Genomic DNA, 18,332 nt, shown 5'->3' with positions numbered 1-18,332 from the left:
GAGAGAGAGATGTGTGTGCGTGTGTGTGTATATCTGTGTGTGTATACATACATATATATATATATACATATATATATATATATATATACACACATATATATATATATATATAATTATAACTTGTGTGTGTGTGTCTATGTATACTTGCACACATACATATACACATACATTATTTAAAGTACATTCTTTAATGGTTTAGGCGTCATCTGGTTTTAAACTACATATCTCATTTCCATTCAAGCCTTTTAAGGAGCTTCAAACTTAAATCCTGCCACAGAAATTGTTTTGCGATCTTGCTCGCTCTTCTGTAAGCTTTCTTTAACTGAAGGACCAAATATTAATGATTCCATTAAAGGGTGCATTTCTAAAGTACACTTTAAAGTTGTCCACAAAGTCACACAGGTGTAACCAGTTATAGTATCTCATAGCAATACCCAACCTAGCTACCCTGGTCACCTCATCTGCCAAATTATGCATCAAGAGGTTGGTTATGCAAGACATGGTGGTCAATGTAGTTTCCAAATGCTTCCCACACACTGTTGTCAAAGGCTTCATCACAGTAGATAGTGCCTACTGTGACAAATCCCTCTGGAATCTGGTTATATGAGTAACGTAGTTCAAGGCATGCACAGCACAGGAGCCCAAAGAATACACCCACTTCCCAAGTCTGTCATCTTTGTGGACCTCTTGTTAGGAAGGTGGAGATATGCAGAGTTCTCTGACAGTTCTCTTTCCATGGCTGCTGAGTCAGTGATGAAGTCTGCAACTGGAGACTTGTCTCAATATGGCAGCTACTTGAGGGGGGAGGGTGAAGGATTTTGTCTGGCTTACGATGTACCAGTTCACAATTATCAGGCTCTTGCCTGGACCTCCTTACCAACAACTCTCTCAGTCTGACAGCTGGAGCAACCTCCCAGGACTTAGACTGTGTTGTTCTGTAGGCCTTGAACACCACATCCTGATATCCCGTCTGGCACATTAACTCCAGGATCTCTCCAAATGTGGTATCTTCTAGAGGGGATGGTGGTGAATCTATCCTATGTGTTGGTATCTGGAGTAGGAGACTCCAATGAAGAGGCTAGGTGCTTCCTCTTAAACACCCTCTTTTTTGGAATGTCAGGAGATGTGAACCACCTGTGTCCTCAGAGGACCTCACATGCCTATTTTCTGGGGCAGTGGAACAACTCTGACCCATGGACATTTGAAGAGATAAGGAAGACAGACGAGGGGGGTAGGTGGAACCAAGACCAAAGGACTTGTGAATCTGTCTTTTGGCAGATGAAATCATCTTTCCCAGCACCAAGGTCACCCAAAGTCTGCAGTATCTGCAGAACTCTCTCCAATAGACAGATCTATTCCCTGTCTTCAGAGATGCAATCCAGACCAAAAGGAAGGTTTCCCAGACCAGACAATAGGATCAGCTCCAATGCGGGAACCAGAACCACAGACCCAAAGGCCAGTGACTCTGAGAACATTGTCTGTGTCAAAGCCAATTACCCAACACCTCAGATCCGAGATTCAAATAGCTCTACCAAAGTTAGAACCAAGTAATTTGGATCTAAAGGCTTCTGTAACAAAGAAGACAGATGCATTGACCCGGAAGGAACAACGGTTCCAAGGTAACAGGTACTGAGAGATGGACCAGTGAGGGATCAAGAATTGGAGGGTTAATGATGGATCTGACTACTCTTGGAGCCAAAAGAGATGGAATAACCCCCATCTCAACCTGAGACCTTATGAACTTCTGCATCAGACAGTGCAGATCTGCTTCTGATAAACCAAAACAGCAGAAGAAGGCCTAGAAGAAAGGACACTACAACTTACTAGCAATCTTGGGTGGGGAGTCCTAGATACAGATAGGATCCATAAGCTACAGATCTGGAGGAGGAGGAATGTATGTGGGTGTCCAAGCTATGCTCTTTGAGTCTTTGAGTCTAGAAGCCTTAGGAGAAGGCTGTGGGACTGCAGGTCAACTGGATTGTTTCTTATAATCAATGTCCGTCCTAAGACTTAGAAGACTATTCTGAACTTTTCTCTTCCTGAGCAAGTGAAAGCCTTTCATCTGTCCTTTCCCTAATCAGCAACAAAGATGGTTCTCCCAAACCCTCCCTGGGCTTCTGTACAGTCACAGAGGACGTTGCTATCTGGCAGACTTTGGTGGCTGCAAATGCTACATAAAGATGACTGCAGAAAGACAATGGGGAGGTCTGAGAAACAATAACAAGCTACAGCACAGCATCAGAGTGGCTGAGGTAATGAAGGAGCTGAAAACACCCTACAAGAGTCCTTAAAAGTTTCTTCTTTTTATGCACTTGGGAGGGTAATACTGAGGAGGCTGATTGCTATGCCATGGGTAAGCTGAGAAGGAAGATCCAAAAGGAGGTAACATAGCCTAGAAGCTCCGTTAAGAATAAAAGTGAGGAAACTAGGTGTTTGGAGTAAGTATTACACTGACAATAACCCACAAGTACACCATCCTTTCCCAAACACTCTAAACAGTAAGCAATGTTTTTAGTGATAAATTAAACTTTCTACTCAAAAAAGCTCACACAAGCAATGGAAACTCATTTAACATTCTAAACCTTTCAAACCCTTTCACTTTGTTTCCACAAACAAAAAAACTACAAACTCTTGCCAAAATAATACGTTTTCCACATAAAAGTTAGTTTTAGAAAGAAGGCTTTCCTTAGCAGAGACTTGTCTGCCCAGCTTGAAGATAGCAGCCAACTGGCAGGTGGATCACCAAAGAACCATTTGCTTTGGCAACAAAAAAGCTCAGAAGCTTTTGGCACTCCTGCCTTTTATAGGGAGCAACAGGAAGGCACCCAAAACTTTTGCAACCTGGCTGCTACAGGTGGATTAAACCTACACAGCTTACGTTACTGCAGTGGTATTCATGGGGTAAACACCCATTCTTCATTTTGTATTACACGAAGAAAAATCCTGCTTACGAAAAACAACACCAATCATATTCTTGCCTGCTACCCGTAATTGTAAAAGCACATTCCCTTTAAAGTGAAGGACTCAAAAGGCTACTATAATGGGTCAAGGCAGTCTTCTACACCAATGAAGGGAAATGAACATTCTGTGTACACTTTTGAGTTTAATCAGCTCCCTAGGCAAACCAAATCATACCACCTACTTAGCTGTTACAGATTCTAAACACTGTCCTTTCTTCATGCTCAGGGACTCCAGGGAAGAGGAGATTCTGACGTCTCACTCAGACTTTTTGCTCGATTAACTGGATTTGCAATTCTTCCTTTTGAAGTCTCTATATGATGCCTGTAATCATGAAGGTCAGATGAAAGCTCTTATAAATGGTCACAGTGAGCTATTAAGAGTTCATTCTATATTTTTTTTATCTGTTTGTACTTTTCCATAAAATCCAATACCACTTGGTTCACAGTAGTTAATTCAGGCATTACCTTATCTAGACAGTCTGGATGCCATCTCTGCTTGATGATGACTGACAGGTCAGACAAATACTGCAGCAACAGTACTTGCTGAGCATATTCCATATGTTGACTCTACAGGATTCTTTCTTCATGCCTACTTTCCTGTTTTGGTTCGATAGTCAAATATCTGAGTCACATTCTAGGCAGACACTAGGTGCTATAATGTACAACTTTATTATGGCAGCAGTGCTAGCTTCTACCCTCTGAAAAATTCACAGCTTAGGTCTCCTTCTTTACCACAGGTCTCCTTCTACCTGTATCCTGTCATATCTATCAAAGACTATGGAGGCATCAAGGTGCATAAGCTTTTGTCACTTGTCACTTCTATTCCACAAACACTGGTAGCAAGAATATCTATATCTTCTTCATACCTATCTATTTTCCCTAAGTATCACTGGCAACAAACTCTTCTTAGTGGTCTCATTTAACTCTTCCTTCATCACACATTTCTGTGCTAGTCAGGCCTGGTTAGTGCTCACACTTTGTGCATCCTTTTACTACTGACTTGTTGACAGCAGGTTATACTTAGTTCTTTCACTTAACACATTCTTTAACTCGGTAACTGGAAAAAGCACAGCCAAATTTTTCCACTCTCCATATTACTCTGTGCACAAACACATGGTACAAGGCCAAACCTATTCCCTAAACACTCTTACTCACCTTAGCAACTTCTTTTGTTAAAACCTTTTCAAATCAAAAACATTATCTCTGCAATCCATCTAAACAACATTAAATAAAAAGTGTAGAATACAAACATGTTAATTGTCATGTTTCTACTTGCCCTAACATACCCCCTCAGATAACTGGTACATTAATGTGGCCACTGGTCAAACAGAATCCAGTTTATGCTATCTGTCCATAATCCCTCAAACAGTACCTGGATCTCAAAAGAAAGCCCTGCAGATGTCCACAATATCAAATAATGTGCCATCAATCAGGCATCTCTACTTAGCAGCACCTCCAGCAGGCAGTGGACACATAAGGATAAATCATAGACAAGCAGAAAGTACAGTTGTGTACACTTACCATAAATGTAGATGTTAGAGTGTATTCACTGTTGCAGTCATTACATTAGGGTTATCTGCTTGCAGTAACCCTCAGTCGGCCTGATTAACAAAGTCTTGGGGCCTGCATCGGATGCTGTCCCTTCTTCCATGACATCAGGTCGTCAGGGGTATAAAACATGCAGCCGATGTCATTACATCAGTTTTTTCTTGCTCCAGATGTCAGGTGCCTCCCTAATGGGAAGCAATTAAATCTATAATTACAAGGATATACCTCCAACAAAAAAGCAAATACACCAAAAAGCTTTTTGAGCACAGTAGGGAGAGTAGAGGTATAGCCAAAAGAAGAAAGGGGGCTGGAGGGAGGGTAACCAGGACTGCAACAGTGAATACACTTGAACAGCTACATTTATGTTAAGTGTACACAACTGTGCTATGTTCTTCATGTTTCACTATTGCAGTCATTACATTTGGGTAGATTCCCAAAACTAAGGTTGGGAGGAGGAATTTAAAGAGAATTAGGACCAGCTATAAGGCCCTGTAAGACTGCAGTGGCAAAGCCAGCTTTGGATTTAGAGGAAATTGGCAAATGATAATGCTTGGTGAAAGTATGTACAGAACTCCAGGTAGCAGCCTCTAGGATGTCCCTGGTAGGGACGCCCTTGAGAAAGGATAGAGATAGATGCAGCCCTGGTTGAATGGGGTCTGATGCCCTGTGGGATATGTTTTCCATGGTGCTTATAGCAGAAATGAATGCAGTGGCCTGTCCATTTTGAAATGGTTTGCTTTGAAATAACGTTCCCCTCTGTCCCTGCAGCAAATGCCACCAGCAGTTGTTCAGATTTCCTTTGCGGTTTAGTCCTGTCGAAGTAGAATCTAAGTTGTCTGTGCACATCTAAGGAGTGCAGTATCCGTTTCCCTTTGTTCTGTGGGTTAGGAAAGAAGGTAGGCAAATGAATGGACTTATTAAGAGCCACACTGGATACCACCTTGGGTATGACGGAGGGATTGGTTCTGAGGGACACCATGTCCGCATGAAAGATGATGAAAGGCTCCACTGCCATAAGGGCCTGTAATTCAGATACCCTTCTTGCAGAAGTGATTGCTAAAAGGAAAGCTGTCTTCCGGGAAAGGAATTTTAAATCTGTAGTAGCAGCTGGCTCGAAAGGAGGAAGAGTGAGTTTCTCCAAGACAAAGTTAAGGTCCCAGGCTGGAGTTGGAGCTCTCCTGGGTGGCCTTACATTTCTGGCCCCTCTAAGGAACTGCTTGAGCAGTGGGTGAGAGAAGAGGGGAGGCTCTGTGCTATAATGAACTGAAATGGCTGAGGCATGAATTTTGATGGAGGAAAAGGACAAGCTCTTATGAAGCATTTCAGTCAAGTATTGTAGAATCTGAGGTAAATTGGGCACTGCTGCGCTCATCCCTTGAGAATGATTCCAGGCAAAAAATCTTTTCCATTTTGCAGCACAAGATTTTCTAGTACTAGGCCTCCTTGCCTCTAAAATTATATCCATCACTGATTTACTGAAGGATGGTAAAGGAGAGATTAGGTAATTAGCCACGCTGTTAGGTTCAGTGTTTGTAGCTAAAGGTGCATAATCTGGTTCTCCTGCTGAGACAACAGGGAAGGAGTCTGAGTCAGGTGCCATGAGGCCAAGCGTGACACACTGCACAAGAGGGGGTACCAGTGTTGGCGTGGCCAGGCTGGGGCAATTAAAATCATCCTTGGCTTGTCCTGCTTGATCTTTAGCAGTACCTTGGAGAGCAGAGGCAGAGGAAGAAAGGCATAAACTGATACATTTTTCCAGATGAAGGACAGAGCATCCACTTTCCAAGCTAGCTTGTGGGGAACCCTTGTGCAAAATTTGTCCAACTGATGGTTCTGGGGGAAGGCAAACAGGTCTATATCTGGGCTCCCCCATTTGCTTGTCAACATGTTGAAAATCCTTGGTTCCAGTTTCCACTAGTGTGGGTCCATGAGGTTTCTGCTTAGTCCATCTGCCAGTGTATTTAGTTTTCCTGGCAGGAATTGAGCTTGTAGATTCACTTGGTAGCTCAAGGCTGTGTTCCACAATGCCATGGCTAGTCTGCAGAGGGGGTAAGAATGTGTACCCCCCTGCTTGTTTATGTACCACATGACAGTGGTGTTGTCTGTCTTTACCATTAGTTGTCTTGGAAGAATGTGGTCCTTGAAGACTGTCAGAGCATTCTGTACAGCTAACATTTCCTTTTGATTTATGTGCAGGTGCATTTGACTTGGGTTCCATTTGCGCTGAATGCACTTCCCTGCCAGGTGAGCCCCCCATGCATAGTCTGATGCATCTGTTGTTAAGGTTTGGGCGGCAGGGGTAGTATGAATGGTAGTCCCCTGTTTTGGTGGCAGGCCTCTGCCCACCAAAGGAACTCTAGGAGTAGGCAAGGTATGATAGGAATCATTGCTTCTAGATCCTGTGAATGTTGACACCATAGGCTTTTGAGATACCATTGGAGTTTCCTCATATGCAGCCTTGCATATGGAATTAGAAGAATGCATGAGGCCATGAACCTCAAGGCTTGCAGTATATGCCTTGCAGATAACTGGGTTTTTGTGGCCACTTGCTTGAAGTAGATTGTCAAATGAATCCGTTTCTCTGGCGTGAGGAAAGCCATCTAGGAAGTTGTATTCAAGCTTGCTCCCAGGAATATAATTTGTTGACAGGGCATCAGGTGTGATTTATTTTCATTTATGGTGTACCCCAGGCAAGTCAGCACCCTTTGAACAAAGGCCAGATGATTCAAAAGTATGTCCTGGCTTTCTGCCTGAATTAGACAATCGTCCAGGTATGGGTATATTTGAATATTCCTTTGCCTGCAAAATGCAATGACTGGAGCTAGGCACTTTGTGAATACCCTGGGCACAGTAGATAAGCCAAAGGGCAGTGCAGAGAACTGATAGTGCATGTAGCCTGCTTTGAAGCATAGGTATCTTCCGCAAGACTCCCCGATAGGGATGTGCAGGTATGCTTTTTTTTAAGTCTAGTGTTGCCAACCACGCATCTTTGCCTAGCATAGGAAGCAGCTGGTGAAGAGTCAGCATTCTGAATTTTGGAATCACCTGAAAGGTGTTTAGAGTAGAAAGGTCCAGGATAGGACGCCATGTATTGCCTTTCCTGGGTACCAGGAAAAGTCTCGAATAGAAACCTTCTCCCTTTTCCTCTTCTGGTACCAAATGAATAACCCCCATGCTTAAGAGAGAGAGTACTTGATTTTGGGCCTCTGCCCACTGATTTGCGGGTAGATCTGGCCACCTACTTGGTGTTGGTAATGTGTGGAAGTGAAATCTGTATCCTTGGGACACTATATTTAAAATCCATTTGTCCTAGGTAATGAGTTCCCAGTTTTTGGACTGCAGACCAATCTTTCCACCTAAAGGAGCATTCAGTTGGGAAATGCTTGGAAGTTTTAAAAGCAAGTCATTGAGACAGTTTTCCATTGGGGGGAGTCTTACTACTCCCAGATTTGGGTGCGGAAATCCCCCACTGCTTAGTCTTGTGTGTCCCCTGGGACTGAAATCTGGGGTTTCTGCTGTATCTGGGTTTGGCTTGAGAAGACATGGAAGGGGCTGGAAAGGACAAATTCTTAGAGGGCCAATGTCTACTTAATCTAGGAGGCTGAACTTGCAAGAAATCTTTAACAGTTTGCATAGATTTAGCTTTACCTTCCATCTTTTTAAGAACTTCCTCAGCTTTGTTGCCAAACAGGTGATCCTGATTTAAGGGAGCATCCAACAGTTTAGCTTTAACATGATCAGGCAAAGATTGCTCCTTAAGCCAAGCATGCCTTCTGAGCACAGACCCAGTAACAGCAGCCCTGCAAGAGGCCTCTAATGAATCAAATCCACATTGCAAAGTATGCTTACCAACCTGTTCAGCAGAATGCATTAAATCCTGTACTTCTTTATTTTCAGCACAGTCAGGAATCAACATAATTTTCTGTTTAAGCAACCCAATAACATGTTGTTGATACTTTAGCATATGAAACTGGCAGTTTAAAGCCCCAATGGCCAAATCTGCAGAAGTGTAAACCTTCTTACCCCATCTATCCAGTGCCCTGGAGTCACTATCAGAAGGGGTAGGATTTTTAGCAGTAGAAGCCTTAATGCCCTTGGGTCCCTGTGAAATAGTCTCTGGATCCACAATAGGATTTTTAAAAAGAAACTTGTGTGAATCAGGAATCCTGTAATATCTGTCAGGTTTTCTGGGAGCAGGAGGCAAAGAATCAGGGGCCAAACTAGATTCCGAAAAGGCATCATAAACAATGTCTAGTACAGCAGGTATAGCTAAAGGATGCTGAGGCAGGAGTAAGAAATCCCTAAGTCTCTTTTTTGAATCAGAAAAATTCCTGGCTTTCCCAGTGGAAATGCTCCCTTAGAGTATGCAAGGTTTCACCAAAAGAAAAATCCTCTAGAGGGGAATCAAAGGGAATAGAGTCCTCTGCCTCAGAATCCTCATAAGTAGATAAAGGCAAATCCAGATCATCAGAAGAATCAGAAAAATTATAATCCTGGTCAGAAGATTCATAAACAACTTCAGTCCTAGGTCTCTTAGAAGGGGGAGGTTGGCTTCCCCTGATTAAAGTTATAAGATCTTCAGCCATTCTTATAATTTGTTTTTTAGGCAAAGAGGCCTGAGTATGCGGCCTGAGCGTCGGTTTTTTAGGCATGGTTCGAGATTTAGGCCTAAATGAAGAAGGAGGCGTTGGTTTAATATGCAAGTCCGTAGGCCTGAATACACACTCAGAAGCCGGTGCCTGCACAGCGGCTCTGGACCCATCCAAGGTAGAGACATCCGCAGGTTCCACAGTTGAAGCATCTCGCGACATACCGGACTCCGAATGGGTCTCAGTAGAGGCCTGCAAATCAGAAGTAGCGGGTATCAGGGGCTGCAAAAGTGCCTCACTGAGTACCGGCGAACTGGCAACTGGCTTAGGAAAAGCGTCGCCAGCAACTTTGGACCTAGGCAGCCTGTCTCTGTCTTTATCTTTGCGTTTTTTCGGAATCCTGGTTGTCGGATGGCTAACTGATGACATTTCTGGATAATTAAACCGAGAACTGAAATATTTAGAGGCGAAAATATACCGACGAAGGATAATGCGCTGATTAAATAAAGCACAAAACCGACAGCAAAGTACATCGTGGTCAGGGCCCAGGCAAGGAATACAGTACGAATGAAAATCTTTATGAGGTATTTGCTTTCCACAAGTCATGCAATTATTAACGTTTACTGACATTGGAAAGGAGCAAGAAAAAGTTTACTTAGCTTTAGTTGAAGACTTTGGTTCTGAAACTTGAAAACGAAAATTTCAGGAGTCAGCCGACTGGCACTTGCGAACTGCTCCTGCTTCAGGCACCGCACGGCAGGAAAGACTGGCGTAATGACGTCGGCTGCATGTTTTATACCCATGACGTCAAGGAAGAAGGGACAGCATCCGAGGCAGGACCCGAGACTTTGCTAATCAGGCCGACTGAGGGCTACTGCAAGCAGATAACCGTAATGTAATGACTGCAACAGTGAAACACGAATAACATCGGGGCACAAAGGAAAAAATGTCAATGCTCTGTCAAACAAAAGACAGTAACCATTTGAAATGCTGGGACTTGCTTTAGTAAGTCCCAAAATGCTGAGACTAAATAACTGATAAAACAGACTCACATATATTAAGTGTTAGATGGCCATTTCTTGGAATATTCCCTTTTCTCCAAGTTATGGCCATCTCAGAGTTAGCATGTAAAAGGTTCAATAGCCCCCCCACATCAGAAACCAAAAAGAAGTTTAAAGGAGAAGAGTGATGTTCAAGATTTGCTCTACATGCCTGCATTTTCCTTTTTTTTTTTTTCTTGCATGTCGGCACTGTGGGTTAAGAGTGCCAACATTTTAACAGAGAGACAATTAAGACAGTTTCTCACCCTGTGGGGGCCAACACCAAAGCTCTATTCTTCAAACATAATGAAACCTCTAAGGTCTCTCTGAAGTTCTCACTAACTACCAACAGAAAATCTGGCTAAAGAGTATAGAATTACTTCACAAGCAACTGTAAGGAGCCTCCTAGCATACACTCCAGCCAAGCCTATGAACTTGGAGTTCGACAATTAGTGTTGAATAAAGCAGTAAAAGTTAATAATCAATATTATGAAAGAAAAAACTATAAGGCTGTGTCACTTTGAACTAGGAGCTCATTTTAACAACATTTCTCTGGCATCGCTCTTTATGAAAATGGGACTGCTATAGGTGATACTAAAGCCAGATTTGCTTTGACCACAGCTCTCCTTCTGCTGGACTCATTTTGCTAAGGAAGGTGGTGTGGCGTGCTTATCTGCTCACAAGCATCTCTCAAAAAAATTTTTTCACTTTAAGAATGCAGTATGGTTTCAGACAAAAGTATATAAAGTGCTCATTCTAAAACTCACAGAGCCATTCAGTTCTGTGAACAGAAAAATTATATCTCACTGAAGACACAGCAATCACACACATATTAGCTTACTCATTCACTCATCCATTTGGTAACCTGGTACAGCTTGCAGTTCAATGAACATTTTATAGCGGTTTACAATCACTACCTTGAAACCCACAATCTTGAAAGTTAAAATCGCAAGACCATAACATCAAAAGACCAAAACACTGAAGATCACAATGTCTAAAACTCTCAAATACGTAATTCCTCTACCAGTGTAAACCCAGAAACAAGTGCCAACATGTCCTGCAGGAACTACTGCCAACATGGGTCCTGCAAGGGGGGTCATTATCTAAGAGCTTGATATTGTGGTCTTCAGTGTTTTGGTATTTTGATATTAATAGTGTCAAGATTATGAGTTTTAAGATTATGGGCTTCAAGACTGTAACAGTAACCCTTTATAGCTACTACTGCTCACATCTGCCAGTAGAATGATTGTATACCTCCTATCACCTCAAACTAGAATGCTAATCAGACAAATAATTTCTCATTTGAATCAGTCCCAGTTACTACAATAAAGAAATACTTCCTGAAACTACAACCGACTACATTAACAGCAGACACTATTTCTGCAGAATATCTTAAATTAGGAGCAGATGGAAAAAGCTATCCACTCTCTATATTAACCAACAGATCCTTACAAAAATTGTACATTCCAAAAATATAGAAAACCTGTTACACTACACCAAATAACAAAGGAGGTAGCTCCACTGAACTGTAAACAATCGACCTACTGTAACATTCCCTCCACTCTTTAAAGTACTAGAAAGATGTGTCCACCAAACCCAAAACTTTCTTCTAGAAGAACACTTACTTTCCCCCCTCACAACATGGCTTCCGGCTCCACCACAACACTGAAACTACTCCACTACACTTTCTAGATACAGTCAACCAAAACAGAAATACAAGTAGCCCTGTTTCCACCCTATTTCTGGACCTCTCAAACATGTCTGTCACAGCATCTCACCCTCTTCTCTTCCAGAAACTCTTACAACTATGACAAAGCGTACTGCCACTGAATGGTTTTCTAGTTACCTCATCAGCTGTACACTATCTGTCAAATTACAGGATTCCTACTCTAGTCACCAGCCAGTACAAACAGGAGTATCACAGGGGTCAGTACTAGTAGTAGTAGTAGTAGTAGTAGTTTAGTAGTAGTTTAGTACTAGGCTATCTGCCCTGGGGCATTTGCAAGCCTAGCCCTAGAGACCCCCATGTAGTGGTACTAAGGTGTATAGAATAAATTTAGAATACTGTGCCTTTGTCTAGTAGTGACACATTGAAGACCCCCTTACTTATTAAAATTAGTTTACTGTGCCTCTGTCAAGTAGCGACACAGGGGTGACCCCCGGGGTAAACCTACAATCTCCCATCCACTCGTCAAGATTTCTGTTGAAGAGAGTCAGTGAGGGGCTCTGCCTAATATGGACTGGGATTTTGTTCCAGAGTATGGGAAGCCTCTGAGTTATGAATCTGTCCCTCCAACATGTTCTATTCATGTTTGTACTGAGGTTTAAATCTTTGGCTCTTGTGGTTCTTATGGATTTGGATTTTTTGAGGTGGAGCATGTCCATCAATTCCTGGTTGGACATGGCCTTGTACGTCAGTCACAGATCACCTCTGAGCAGGCGGTATGCTACTGAATAGAGCTGGAGTTTCTTTAGCCTGGCAGCATATGACATATGTTGGAGACCCTTGATCCTCTTGGTGAGGTACTTATGTGGTCTCTCCAGCTGTTGTAAGTGCCGGGTGAGGTACATACCAAATGGGGCATTGTACTCAATCATGGGCCTGATAAGGGAGGAGTACAGGAGCACGATGACCTCCTTTGATCTGGATGTGAACCCTTTCATGATAAGGTGGGCAAGGTAGAAAGTCTTTCTAACCACTTTGGCAACGTGGGTGTCAAATGAGAGGTCACTATCAACTTGGGTCCCCAGGTCTCTGATTACTTTATCGGTACTCAGTGGGTTACTGTCTATGTGATCATTTGTGGATACTTTGTTTTTCCCAAAGGGGATGACTATACATTTCTTGGCATTCAGTTTAAGGCCATGATTCCGGCACCAGCTGTCCGTTTCGGTGAGGCCTTTCTGTAGGATGTATGTGTCAGCTGGTGTATCGACTATGGCGCCTAGTTTGCAGTCATCTGTGAACTTTGTCAGCCACAACCCTTCCATGTTTGCTTTCACATCAGAGAAGTAAATGCCGAACAAGAGGGGTCCCAGGACAGAGCCCTGTGGGACACCACTTGTGACTGGCTTTGAGTCTGACATGGCTCCCGCAATCTTGACTTTATGGGTTCTGTTCTTTAGCCAGTTTGCAACCCATCTTGTGACATATGGATTTACGTTTAAGCTGTTTAGCTTATCTATGATCCCCGAGTGGGGTATTGTGTCGAAGGCTTTAGCCAAGTCCAGGTAGGCTGTATGGACTGCCTTGCCCTCATCAATGGCTCTAGTGACTGTTTCGAAAAAGTCAACCAGGTTCAAAAGGCAGGATCTGCCCTTTACAAAGCCGAACTGGGTGGGATCAAGTGTCTGTAGGTCCCCAATATCGTTGTTAATGAGTTCCATAATAATTCTTTCCATGGCTTTGCAAACCAGGCTGGTCAAGCTTATGGGGCGGTAGTTCCCAGGGTCTGTAGTGGAGCCTCCCTTGTGGAGTGGGACCACTGTTGCTGTACGCCAGTGTTCAGGTACATATCCTGTAGTAAGGCTAAGGTTAAATAACATTTTTATATGTGGGTTTAGCTCCTCTTGGAGTTCACGTATCACGCAGCCGGGGATACCATCGGGTCCCATAGATGCTGTGTTTTTTGCTTTGCTGGGGGCGGTTCTCACCTGGACATCAGAGATGACAGGGAGGTTACAGTCAGCTGGGATGAGTATTTCTTCTTTTGGAGGTGAGGGAGGGGAGAAATTTGCACTGAACCTGTCTGCCAGAATGTTGGCAATATCTGTGGGTTCGGTAAATTTTTTGTCGTTGTGTACTAACTCTGAGCATATCTGAGGGTTTCCGCCCAGGTTTCTAACATAACTAAAGCATGCCTTGTGGTTATCTTTAGTGTCCTTGGCGATTTTTCTCTCAAAGTTGGCCTTGGATGTTTTTATGAGTGAACGTAGCTTTCTACCAGTGCTGATCAGAGATGCCTTCCCTTTATGGGATTTTGCTCCGTCTTGCAGTAGCTTCCTTCTTTTGTTATACAATTTGTTTATGGCTGGGGTCCACCAGACAGGACGCTTTCCTTTGGTGGAGAGGGTCTTGGTTTTATTTGGGATTGCACGATCCATGCATTCTTGGAGATGTCCGTAGAAAGCATTTGTGTAGGATTCAGCATTGTGGGATGTGGTCTCCATTGGCCCTGTGGGCTTAAATGATACCATCTCAGTCTTGAGAAGTGTAAAGTCGGCTTTTGAGAAGTTTCTCACTGTAGTCTTTTGTGCTGGGGTGGAGGTGGTAAATGTATATCCAGGGTGATTAGTTTGTGGTCAGATCTCACCAGTGAGGGAATACTTCGGTGTGGAGCATTTTGTCCCCATGTTTGTGATGATCAGGTCTAGTATATTATCCCCCTTGTGGGAGAGGTGACTAGCTGTTCCATTGCATTTGAGTTTATGAATTCCAGGAACCTTTGGGCTAAGGTGTTAGGGCTTGAATAGTGCACCCAGTCTATGTTAGGGTAGTTGAAGTCTCCCAATATGATGGTATTTGGTGAGACATTCATATCTTCCAATGTCTTCAGGAAGTCTGAGTGGGGTTCTTGAGATTGGGAGGGTGGTCTGTAACATGCAACCAGTTGTATAGCAGTTTTGCCTATGGTTAGCTGCACCTGGATGGTCTCCGATGCTTCATGAGTTGCCACTAACCTGGAGGTGTAGGTATCCTTGATGAATATGGACACTCCCCCTCCCTTTGTGGTTCGGCCCGGGTTTTGGGGCCGAAAAGCATGATACGAGGTAAAGCCTGGTAGCGCTGGGGTGTTCTCAGGAGCCTTGAACCAGGTCTTGGTTACAGCGCAGACATCGATGTGCTCCATACTGAGGAGTGCTTCAAGAGCCTGCATCTTGAGATTTAGACTTCTGGCATTGAGCAGCATTACCCTTAATTTTTTTCCATTTTTGTTTTCTAAGGAGGTGGGTTCGTCTTTTGAGCCTTGCCTAAAAAAGGCACTATGGGGGTGGCAAGAGCCTTAGCCAATATCCGGAAGCCCAGTGGTGACAGGTGCAAGCCATCCCTTGCGAAGCAGCGTGGCTTGTCAAGCATGTCATCCCAGGCAGACAGACATTGGATCCCCCTAGAATGACACCAGTAATTGAGCCAATTATTAAAGCTGATCATCTTGTCTTTGTATTGTGGCATCATTCTTGGTGAGGGCAGGATGCTGCTCAGGGTCAGGATCATACCAGCCTGGGCTACATAATCAGAGAGCTCCTCTATGTCTCTTTTCATGTAGTCCAAGGAGGTACGTCTCAGGTCATTCACGCCGGCATGGACAATGACAGAGTCATATTTGTACGTGCTTTTGAGTGATCTGAGTGCGTGTGTTATATGGTGGATCCTAGCCCCCGATAGGCAGCTTACCGTTACCCTCTCCTTGCTCAGCCTGGTAAGTGTGACGTCAGTGTGTCTGACTATACAGTCACCTATCACTAGTGTATCAGGCATGGTGTTTGGCCTTAAGGGCTGTGATTTATTGACACACCGATTTATTGAAGTATGTGTTGCATGTGTTATGTTTTGAGGTGGTGGATTTTTGGGTGTCTGCTTTGGGAGCCTCTGTTGTTTTGGTAAGTTTTTTAATAGAGCCTCCGAGTATGTTTTTGTGTTATTATGTGCTTGATTTGCAGTTGGGGTAGGTCTATGTGTGCCTGGGTTTGTTGTGTGTGTGGTTACCTTCTCCTCCTGTCTGGTCTTGCCGGTCCTGAGTTGAGAGAGTTCAGCCTCCAGTTTGGCTATGTAGTTGCATCTCTCACATGTATTTGTGTTTGTTGGGAGGAGGAGAGGGTTGTCTGTGTACATGAGACAATTATAGCATTGTCTCAAGATTCCCAGATTAACCAGCTGAACAGGAGAAGACTAGGAGCCCTCTTACTTAATATATTCATAAATCACATGCATAAGGCAGACAAACATGAAACAATTTAATACAACATTCTGATGACTTGACCCTTGCCTGCTCAGACACAACACTATCCCAACTCCAAACAATCACTCAAGACTCATTCTCTTTTGAGACTTGGCTGGAATAATCACAACTATTAATGAATCCCAAAAAACTAAATTAACTACATTTACCTCCAATAACCTCTCACCACCTAGCAATGCACTAAATACAGTCTCATCTAACGCCACCAAAACAGAACAAGTAACCCGTACCAAGTTACTGTGCATCATTACAGATGATAAACTTAAACCTGACCAACACATCAGTGCTACCATCCGAAAACAAAAACGCAAATTACAGAAACTTTACAATGCCATGCCATTTCTCAATGACCACAGCAGGAAGGTAACTGCAGCATGCCTTTTACTTCCTAGCATGTTGTTTACATCTACAATTTTTCAGTGATCATTTAGACTACATTTATGAACAAGTTTGAACAATGCTTTGATAAAATAAGTACATTTGCATCCAACCTCCTTAACCACCAAACCCATCACTGTATTCCCTTAGACAACTTGAACTGACTAGAACTACCTCATCACATATCATATACACAGCTTATAATAGCACATACATACTACACCATCAGCAATATAATAAAATGGTACAAACTCAAAATGTACCTCTGATCAAAAGACCAACACCTAACAGAAACACAAAAATCCAGCAATTTACATGTGAATTCCTTATATTCAGTAAGCGTAGCTAAACTATGGAACAACATTCCCTTCGCCATCAGACAAATAAGCATTCTCCACTTTTAAAGCCAACCTCAAATTAGAAAATTTGCAAATGTCCTGAATCTCCAGGTTAAAAATGCCCCAAAACTCATGATTTCCTCCTCTTACCAACAAAACCATTGCTTCTCAACCTTGTATTTAAGTCTTACTGAAGTGAGTTTATTGCACTTCTCCCATGAAAATCACAGGCACTTCTGTTCTTTTATTACCTTACAAATCATTATGATTATACATGCATAGCTCATTACTTTAACTACTAACGTTTGACACTTTCTACTACTTAGTGATGTTAATTATATTTATACTGAAAGTGTACTACTAGTTCAATAGTAATATGCACCACTGCCATTTCTTAGAACTTACTACACTTAATGTCTTTGTGTGATATTTCCTGCTTATTCAGTTTTAATGAATTTTAGTATTTTTGTACATATTTCTTTAGACACTGTTTAAACTCCCTGGGCTTCTGCTGGCATTGGGCATTGACCCAGTCAGACTTTTCTGGTAAACAAAAGCAAATAAATAAACTAAAATCATGCAAAGTTTCATAGATAAGTACTGATGTTCTGTTCTAAAAGTCAGAATACATGGATATCATACATCAACTAAATAAAACCTCTGTTTTCTAAATAGGACATCCATACTTATTTACAGTTCCTAATATCTCAGATGTTCGTCAGTGTCTTTAAACAGCTTGTAGGCTTGAGTGACTTTGGTATTAAATACATGGGAGTTCATCAGTAACAAGAAAGTAGCTGCGTTTAAATGTTTCAGTTAATAATTATAATAGTTTTTTCCTAAACCGTAGTTTGCCAACCTGCAAATGTTACAGGAAGGTAGTTCCGTTCAACAGTTTTGTACCACAAACTAACACATTAATCTGTAATGTTAAAACAAACTCATGTATAACAATATATTATCAGATTATAAATAATGAAATAATGAAAACTAAAGCTATACAACAACAGTGCTATGTGCAAAAAGTGTTAACTATACTGATATTACATTACTAAGAAGTACATGGAAAGTAGATTATTTTAAGTACAGCCAGGGTGATACAAAAGTTGTTAATAAAGGTGTAGCAAGATTCTAAAGGCAGATGTAATAATCACAGAAATGGTAATATTCAATGTATAAAACCAAATAAAATGGATAAAGGGTCACTGGAAAAGTTACACCCAGACAGGGTTTACCTTTTTCATGGAAAACTAGTACAATTGTGCAAATAATACCTACAGAGATAGGGGTGGGAATGGCGCTGTAAAAGAGGTCTGAAGTAAAAGGAAAAGTGAATGGTAATGCTAATACAATAACTGAAAGAGGAAGTTGAAACACAAGATACAACAAAACAATGTAGTCGGGGAACAAGAAGTAAAGGTAGTACTGGGCACTATGATGTGGGTGGAGAAGGGCACAGATGGGTCTTCTGACATCTTTACAAAGGCTTGCAGTCATTTATGACACATTGCCGTTGGTT

At 42.4% G+C, this 18,332-nt stretch overlaps 1 protein-coding gene across 1 annotated transcript in view; it reads right to left on the bottom strand.

Annotated features, from left to right (window-relative positions):
- The window catches only part of ANKS3 (ankyrin repeat and sterile alpha motif domain containing 3), a 1,450,330-nt gene that overhangs the window by 1,019,690 nt on the left and 412,308 nt on the right, over nucleotides 1-18,332 (bottom strand). The gene's annotated exons all lie outside the window — the stretch shown is intronic.

The sequence above is a fragment of the Protopterus annectens genome, chromosome 12.part0 (assembly GCF_019279795.1).
Source record: "Protopterus annectens isolate FY-2018-M chromosome 12.part0, PAN1.0, whole genome shotgun sequence".
NCBI classification, from domain to species: Eukaryota; Metazoa; Chordata; order Ceratodontiformes; family Protopteridae; genus Protopterus; species Protopterus annectens.
This window is presented reverse-complemented; position numbering and strand designations above follow the sequence as displayed.